An 8,917-nucleotide genomic window follows, 5' to 3' on the forward strand; every position below is an offset into this window, starting at 1 on the left:
TCCACCCCGTTCAGCAAATACTTTTCTTGCAACCGCATGTCCAAATGCAAACGATCCATCAGTTCTAAACTTGTGTCGACTCCCGTGATTCTCTTTCTTCGTTCTACAAATCCATCATTGTTCTCTTTCTTTTCATCAGTTTCCAATATTTCAAACTTGTTAGGTTCGTCAGCTTCCCATACCACACAGGCATTGAGATGAGTGTTCTTGGCATCTATTCCGTACGTCAAGAGATTTTCCAGGTAGGCACGATAAGGGTAAGTATCCATGCTGCTACTGACCAGTTTGTTATTCAAGTACAAGTCCACTCCACTGAACAAGGAATGCATGAAATTGTTGACGGGAGCTACTGCTTCATCGTCTATAGCACCTCCAGTCTTATCTAGAATTTTGACTTTCAGGTACAAGTAACTGCTATTCAGATCGATGTAATCTTCGGGCTGTCCTTTGATTTCAAACTCGATGGGAGCGGAATCCGTCAGTGAGGAGACGGGGTGAAATTCCACCCACTGGGATTCTTGCATGGTCATCATGGTAGGGGGCATGGCAAACAGATCCAGTTCCGACTTGGAACAAGCGCAAGACTCTCGGTGCATCATTTTTTTGTTCTTTCTCAATAATCGAAAACGTCTAAGTCTCGAACGGTTCTTCTTTTCTTGGCCTTTCTAGCTTGAAGTCTGATGAAAGGGTGTTTTCTTCGTCGTCTCTTTCTGCCTTGTCCTTGCTGAATGCCTGACTCGGTAGCGTGCAGGGCATTTATAGGTGTGTCTCGTCGGCCTAAAATGTCTTTGCCCGTTTGCAGCAAGACATTTTTGCCTGCCCTCATGAAGGCTTCTTTAGGGTTTTGTTTGTCGATGATGACATTTTGGAGAAATTCTTTGCCTTGCGTCAGTGCCGCATCTTTCAAGGCGTGCAATCCGCGTGTCACCATCGGTCTCAACACTGGGGCCACCGAACGAAAGGCCGATTTTAACATGTCTCCTAAACCGTGTCCTCGCTGTCGAGTAACCCCTCGGTACACTGGATACATGACTTACTTACGAGTCGTGAGAGAACCGTTTTCGAAAATGGAGTTTCACCGTGACTTTTCCTTTGGTGAATGGAATATTTTGTCCCAAATCTCCTTTTATAGCAATGTTGACCGTGTCCAAATACGACTTGCTGACCGGCAAATAGTGAGGATGGACAAATTCGCGGTGGACGTGGTAAGTGTTTCCACCTTCCTCGTCAGTGTTCGTGGCAGAATCCACTTTGAAAGGAATGACACGCAGTAACGGTACGGAGGTGTGTCCCACCACGTTGTACTCCACCACATCGGAATACACAAACATCAAATTCAGTCCTTGGTTCAGTTCTACCGGGGCACGAAATAACTTGCCAAAAGACTCGTTGTCGTAAACGATGGGTAATTCGTTTTTCTTGATCATGGCCTTTCTCATGTCCATGTCTCCGCCCAACATGTCAAACAATTCAGGACAAAATAAAATGGACATGATTTTACTCCGTTCAAATTTCATCAAGAAGCGACGAGCTGCTTTGTGGTACTCCATGGTGACATTTTTGTTGACATGCTCCAAAGCTTTCAGAAACACGACATTAAACCTAGAGGTTATGGTGCTGACCAAATGTTGACCACTAAAATAATAGCCTGGGGGAATGAACAAGTGATAGGTGGTGTACTTTTGATTTTGTGTACGGGTTTTCTTGTCATATTTGACATTGCTATCCATCCACTGTTGCATTTGCTCGTCATGAACTTCCACATCAAAAAAATTTTGATTGGGAAGGACATTGAGGACTTGGGTCGGGTGAAAGATTTTTACTAAAGCCACTTCCCAATGGGCTTCGTGACCTAACTGGATGGCTGGAGGTAATTTGGCCGTGTAACAGCACAACGTGTTCTTGGGAAACACCTCCATGGAACTGTCACTGGGTAAGGTTAAGTAAAATTGGTTTTGGTGACTCATAATTGCACAGTTCTGTGGCTGTCCGAGGGGTTAGTGGACGTCAGAGGCGTGTCTCCGCCCAAAATGGGGTTCTGGTTGTGGTTGGAGTGGTGACTGGCACTGGCACTGGACACAAGGTTCCCGTGGTTCCCGTTCGAGGTGAATTTCAGGGAGGGATTAGGAAGCAGGTAACCGATGCAACTGCTCAATAAAATGGTCCACAATTGTTTGTCTCCTTGTTGCAAACTCAAATTGGCGATGGCTGCCCCGATGACACAATACACCACGAAGATTTGGCAGAAAAAGACGATTTGCGTTTTAGGCACACGTTCTCCACACCACACCCACAAGGGTTGTTTTTGTAAATCTTGCACAGAAGAACTGGGTGAAGGAGGAGTGGTTGACGTAGCTGCGTCTGATGTGTGAAAGGGCATGATGGTCACTTCTTTTTATAGTCGATGACTTGCGAAGCGTCGATCCAAGAATCGAAACTGGGCGGATATCCTTTCCAACGTACTTTGACTTCTTTGACACGTCGTTTGCCCACTTTACGGGTTCTGCGTTCGAGAATGCTTTCGATGTCGTACACGTCGTCTTCTTTTTTGGTGACACGTTGTAACTCGGGCAAATAAAACGTTCCTTTGAGCACTTCTCCGTTCATGTCTTCCAATTTATAGACGGCAGGATGACGGCCATGCACTCGTCCAGTGACGCGAAACAGTTCGGTCGTCCAGTTAGGTAAGTAACCTTTGTCAAAAGTGCGTTTGGTTTTGCCAATGCGCACCCAATCTCCTACGGCCAACTCTCCACTTTTCTTGGGGACAGCCCTCGTCGGGGACGTACCAAACAGACGCTCAAACACCAGCACTTCGTTGTCGGGAGTCACGTCTTGCGGGGCACGTCCGATGCTTCGATGGTAAGATTGGTTGTACGCTTGCACCAGGTGCGGTGAGATGTCGATGTACTTCAGAGTGTGGTGATGCGTAAAATATTTCCACATGCGTTCTTTCAAAGTGCGTTGAAAACGTTCCACGATGCTGGCTTTGGTTTCAGGATTCTCGGTGGTAAAAAAATGAATGTCACGTTTCTTTAATTCTTTTTGGAAAGCTTGGTTCAGAAATTCGGTGCCTTTGTCCGTTTGCCATCGAAGAGGGTGACGACCGCTTTGTTTCAACACTCGTTGCAGGGCTCGCACTAACTCGCTGATGGATTTGGAAGTCAAGGGCACGACCCAGGCAAATTTGGAAAAGACGTCGATGACACAAAACAAATATTTGTAGCCACGATTGTAGCTGGCCAAATGAGAGACATCGGCTAAATCGGCTTGCCATTGATGATCGATGCCTTCCACTCGGGTGCGACTTCTGGCAAACTTGCGTCGAATGGGTTTGTGTAAAGTGTAGGTAGCTTGTTCTTGTAACCATCGTTGCACTTGAGGTAAACGGAGACTTTTCAGTCGCGTTTTGGCAGCACGATACAATTTTTGAACTCCTGCGTAACCGGCAGGATGCGAGGGATCGTAGTAAATGCTGGCTAAGACTTTTTCCATTTTTTTTTGTGTTGATTGGTGTGTTAATAAGGCACCCACTCTTGAAAGAGGCTACTCTTTTTCTCTTGGGGTATTTTTTTGGATTGCAATGCTTTGCGTGTGCGACCGGCAATAGGTGTTGAAGAGGAGGATGTCTGAGCGGGGGATATCGGTTCTTGTTTCACTTCTGTCTTCACTTCTGTCTTCACTTTCTTTTTCTCTTGTGATGAAGAAGGGGTTGCCATCATCTTTTTAATCCATCCAATTCTGGAGGTAGGTGGTATTGTTAACTTGCGTACTTTTTCTGGTGGAGTTTGAAACCCTTCTTCTTCTTCTTTTTCTGTCTTGGTCACGGGTACTGGTGGTACTGGTACTGGTGATGGTGCTGGACTTTTCATCAAGCTCTTAAAATCTTTCAGAGTGGGTGGAGCTGTTTCGTCTCAAGCTTTCTGGTGAAAGAGTTGCAGTCGTTGCAAGAGTTGACCGTACTTTTGCGATTTTTCTGTTTCGGACAAATCTTGGCGATCCATTAAGGACTGCAATTCGTGTTGTAACTGGGCCATCTCGCTCAAATGGGGATTGGGAGGTAAATGCGGGGTGCGTTGTTCTTGCCACCGATGGTATTCCATCCATCGTTTGTAAGGCACTAAAGCTAGTTTTCGTCCTTCCATGGGGTTGTCAGGGGTCGATTCTGAGATCTTGGGACTTCCGAAGGCCTTTTTATCTTGCTCCCACCAGTCCTCCCAACATGGTTCCCAAGACTCCTTTCAGTAAGGGGCCTAACAAGAGAGGCAAAATGCCTCCACGTTGGACCAACATCTTCTTCTTTTGACGAATGGGAATTTTCTTTTGAACCATTTGGCGAAGAACGTGACGATGTTTGCCTAAGCATTGTTTCTGGTGTTTGGACAAAGGGATCGTGCCTTTCAAAACGTTCAAACAACATTCGCACACGGTATCGATGACCTCTTTGGAGGCCGTTTGAATGAGTTTTTTTCGTAGGGGTGGAGAAGCTTTGGACAGGACAGATAACATGTCCCCATGTTTGACTAAACGAGGAGGCAGTCCTTTCCTTTTCTTTCCTTGGGGTTTTCTGGAGGGTGACATCTTCAGGAGCACCAAAACACTGATACCCCGACTTGGTCACAGGCCTTGTTTATACTGGAACGCGTCGCCACTGATTGTCTTTACGTCATATCAACTTCATGACAGGCATGACACGTCGTGCAGGGGTACGCAACGGACTAAATCGAGCCAGTTCTTGCTTGGACAAATCCAGTAAACTTTGTAACATGCCCGATCTTTCTTGGACTTTGATTTTGGGAGAAGGTACTTTGTGAGCAGCAGCCACTGCCACTAAATTGGAGGGTCCTGCCACTGGGGAAGTTCTTTTGGGGGTCATCAACGGAGATGTTCTTGGTGTAATCAACGTCTCCAAGTACTCTTCAGTTCTGGGTGTCATTAACGGAGAAGTGGATGAACGTGAGGATGCCGGAGACGCAGTCACTGCCGTGGCAAATCGTGGTTTGCGAGTGTAAGGTTGCGTCCTGGCCGAAGTGCCTCTCTTGCGACTAGTTTTCTTCTGTGGACTTTTCTTTTTCTGGGGACTTTTTCTCTGTTTCTTTTTCTGGGGGCTTCTTTTCTTTTTCCGGGGTGGTGGTGTCTGGTCAGAGGAGGGTCCTGCCACTGGAGAAGTTCTTCTCTTTGGGGACCTGGTCTTTTTCTTCTTCTTGGGGTTTCGTTGGACATTTGTCTTGGGGATAACTTTGGGGGCATTAGGATCCCATCTTAAAAGTGAGCGAATGATGACCCCTCCTAGAGTACCGCTCCCTCCAGGTTTCAAAATGATTTGTTTTTTGGTTTGAGTGTCGATGCGGGGATCGGCCAGTTGGACCAAAGCGACTTTGTTTCGATCGAAAAAGCGTTGGGTTTGATGAGGAATCTGAATGATTCCTTTGAGTAATTGACGTGCCGTCACCGTGAACCATCGTAAGACTTCTTTGAGACTAGCTTCTAAGACACGAGCTCGTGTTTGTGGATTTTTTTCTCGACTGATGCCATACAAGGCACGAATCAATTTGACGGGAAGATGCGACTGAAGGGACGTCATGTTCACACTGTGTGAGACAGACGAAAAAGGGTCTGAGGTTTTTATAGATTTTTTTATGGGGAGTGAAATGAAGTCGAGAACGGAGACGTGTACAGGACAGGCCCTCCGTCTTGGCACCAGTGGTGAAACAAGTGGGTACGAAATCGCAAATCCTCGGGGGTCGTAGGTTTCAAATCGACGAGTAAATAGGCGTGTGGCGTTTGAGTGGCATCGTCGTACGCCTGAGTCAGCCAAGGCGTTCCTAACTGTTTGGCTAAGACTTGCACTTGCGATTTATCTCGAGGGCTTTTAAACAAGACCACGTAATGCGCATTGAGACTGATGGTGCGATGGGCTTTACTTTGTTGAAACAAATTTTGGGTGATGTAACGACACTGGCATTACGGTGATGCCCTTTGCGCGTGAACCACAGTTTAATTTCTTCTTCGTCTTCTCCTAACATGTCGTCGAAAATGACCAAATGGGTTTAACGGGAGTCAGAGACGATGCCGTCGTCTTCTTTAGGAATGCCTTCCACAAACACGATGGAATCGCCTTGACTTTCTCGCAAGAGGCTGTACGCCGATTGCCACTCTTTGTAACACCACACGATCCGCTGAGGTGGCCGATCGATCAAATGATGTTTATGTTCGATCAAACGTTTGACGAATTCGGTTTTGCCTGAACCGCTAGGTCCAGCAATGAGCATGTTAAAGGGATGGCGAAGATACAAAGCCTCCCAACTGGCACGATCTAAGTGTTCGTCGATGACTTTGACAGTAGAGGAAGAGGGAGCAGAGACAGCAGAGGTAGCCATTGTGTGAGAAATGTCACTTGTGACACGAAAAACAAACAAGACAAGAGTTTATATACTTTTTCAGAACACGTTTATTGAATGTTTTTTTTCAAACATGAATACGAAAGACAAAAATACATAAAAGCCAAAGGCTTAAGTACAAGAATTAAAGGCACATGATAACCATGAACGTGGAATAAACACAAGTGTCTGTACAACATGTTTTGGGTAAAGTTCTAACCAGTTCTATAGTAGGGGGTAAGGTCACACAAGTGTCCTCCCGAAAGGGTCTTTCAGGCCTGTCCACGACAGTCCCGTCCTGGGTGACGGGTTCTTCTGGCACCGTCACTAACACGGGTTGAAAAGTAACTTTTTTCCTTGAATAACTCTCGTGCATACTGGGCCACCTCTTGGGTCCAAGCCAAACCAATCTGGTTTCTTCTTCGTCAACGACATGGTAAGTTACTTCAATGAACAATGAACTATCGATCTTGCCTAGGGTTCCTTTTTATATACAGACCAATACCGACGTGACCGTACGGCAACGTAAAGTGATTGGGAAGTCGCACTCGCTTCTGGTATACAATTTGATAGACTTTTTCCAAGGGTCGACTGACGATGTGGTGAGTGGGTAAACGTACAATCTTGTTCGGTTGATAGGTGGTCACTTTAAAGTTTCCATCCTCTCCCGACTGCAAGGCTTCTTTCAATACCCCAAAGTTGACCACACGACTGGTACGATGATTCAGAGTCAGTCCTTTCACTTTGCACGTCGTGTGCACTTCTCCTTGTGTGTCCCGGTATTCGTAGCCGTAATTTTTGGGGCCGCCACTGACGAAACTTAGAATCTTGTCGTCGGGATGCTCGTCTGTCCGGGCTCCTAAACGGTCTCCTTCGATGTCAGGGTGATGTTGAATCGGGTGATGGATGTAAATGCAACTGTCCGTGTCAAAGTACAGGACGCGTTCCCCTAACAGTTCTAAAGCTTCGTACAATTTTAAGCGAGCATGGGCTGTCACGTAAGCCGCAATGATGACATTTCCAAAAGGGTCGTCTTGTACAAAGTCCAGATCTTCTTCGTAATTGACCAAGATCAAATCCTCTCGAACGACGTCCACGTGTTTCATGTATTTGGTTTTGTCGTGAATCATCTGGAAGTAGCGGGAAGGTTCTGTCAAATATTCCGTCTTGGGTAAACACGGTCGTTGTGCCATTTTACCCCACAAGCAATTTAACATCACTTTGGCAAACGATCGCCTGCCTTCGTTTTTCTCGATGTGGTCTAAAGAGATGCCTTCTTGTGCATAGTATTTCTCTTTGAATTGTATTTGGTCTTCGGGGGTGTGACACCAGGAAGGATAGCCGCTGGCTTCTTGCTTCAGTTTCAAAAAGGCATCCACGTAGTCAGCGAAAATGCCTTTCTGAGTAGGGTCACCCTTGTGGTACTGTTGTGTCTTGGGAAAGTGGCAAATTTCGTACACTTCTAACAGTTGGTATCCCATGTCCAGAGCTTTGAACAATTCTACGCTGACCCAGGTTCCCGTCAAGGCCCGTTCTTCCTGGCTGTGATGACAAGGCTGATCTTGGTTGCACGTTTCGGCACAAGTACGGCACAAGGGAAACATCAGTTTGCCTTGACAATGGTGAGGTAAGACGGGATGGTATAGGTTCGTGGGAGGCAAAACTTTGCACTTGATCAAGCCTTCGTATTGTCGAATGTTTTTCAGGTCGATGTGTTCCGTCAGCAATTGTGGGTGCCCTACAGGAAAGCGACAATATTTGCACACGTAGGGATACAGCGAACACACGTCCAAGTATTTGATTTCTTCTCCTTTCTCTTCGTCGGCTTGGTACAGCAAACAGGTGGCATTGGTCCTTCCTCCGTACAAACTATCCCTCGGGTTCAGCGGGTCCATGAACTGGTAACTTTCCACGTTGCGTTTAAACTCGGGATCTGTTTTCATACGGTGATCGTATTCGTGTTCCCACATTTCCACCACTTGGTATCCTTGCTGTTCTAACTTTAGTCGCCGCTGACAAGTGTCCTGGTACAAGTCTTCCATGGTCCGTTGTAAAAACTGATTTTTAGTGTCACGGTCAGGGTAGCAGACGTGACATCCGTGAAATAAGCAACCGTTAAACTCGTACACGATCTTGGGGTTTTCTAAGTCCCAGCCATCGACCGAATACGTTCCGATGGTCTTTTCACCTCCTCCGTTGCGGGCATGCTGAATCCACTTGTCTTCCTTGTCGCACAAGTAATGTAACCAACGTAGGGCTTTGACCGAGTATTGACGCTTGACGTAGTTGGTCGTTTGAGGACTGATGACAGCCACGGTGTTTTCAGGCATAAATCGTTGGCGGTACACTAAGGAACACGCTTTGGCAATGGTGCAAGCTTCTTTCAAAGGATCGACCCCTCCGTGTTCCATGAACAGTTCTCGAAATTTTCCACAGCAACGTCGTAAAATGTCCACGTCGGAACGACAATACTTTAACATTTCTTCCTGAAAGTCGAAGGGGTCAGAGGCATGAGCGTAGAAAGCTTCTCGTTGTTC

The sequence above is a fragment of the Sinohyriopsis cumingii genome, chromosome 14 (assembly GCF_028554795.1).
Source record: "Sinohyriopsis cumingii isolate HCF-2022 chromosome 14, ASM2855479v2, whole genome shotgun sequence".
Taxonomy (NCBI): Eukaryota; Metazoa; Mollusca; class Bivalvia; order Unionida; family Unionidae; genus Sinohyriopsis; species Sinohyriopsis cumingii.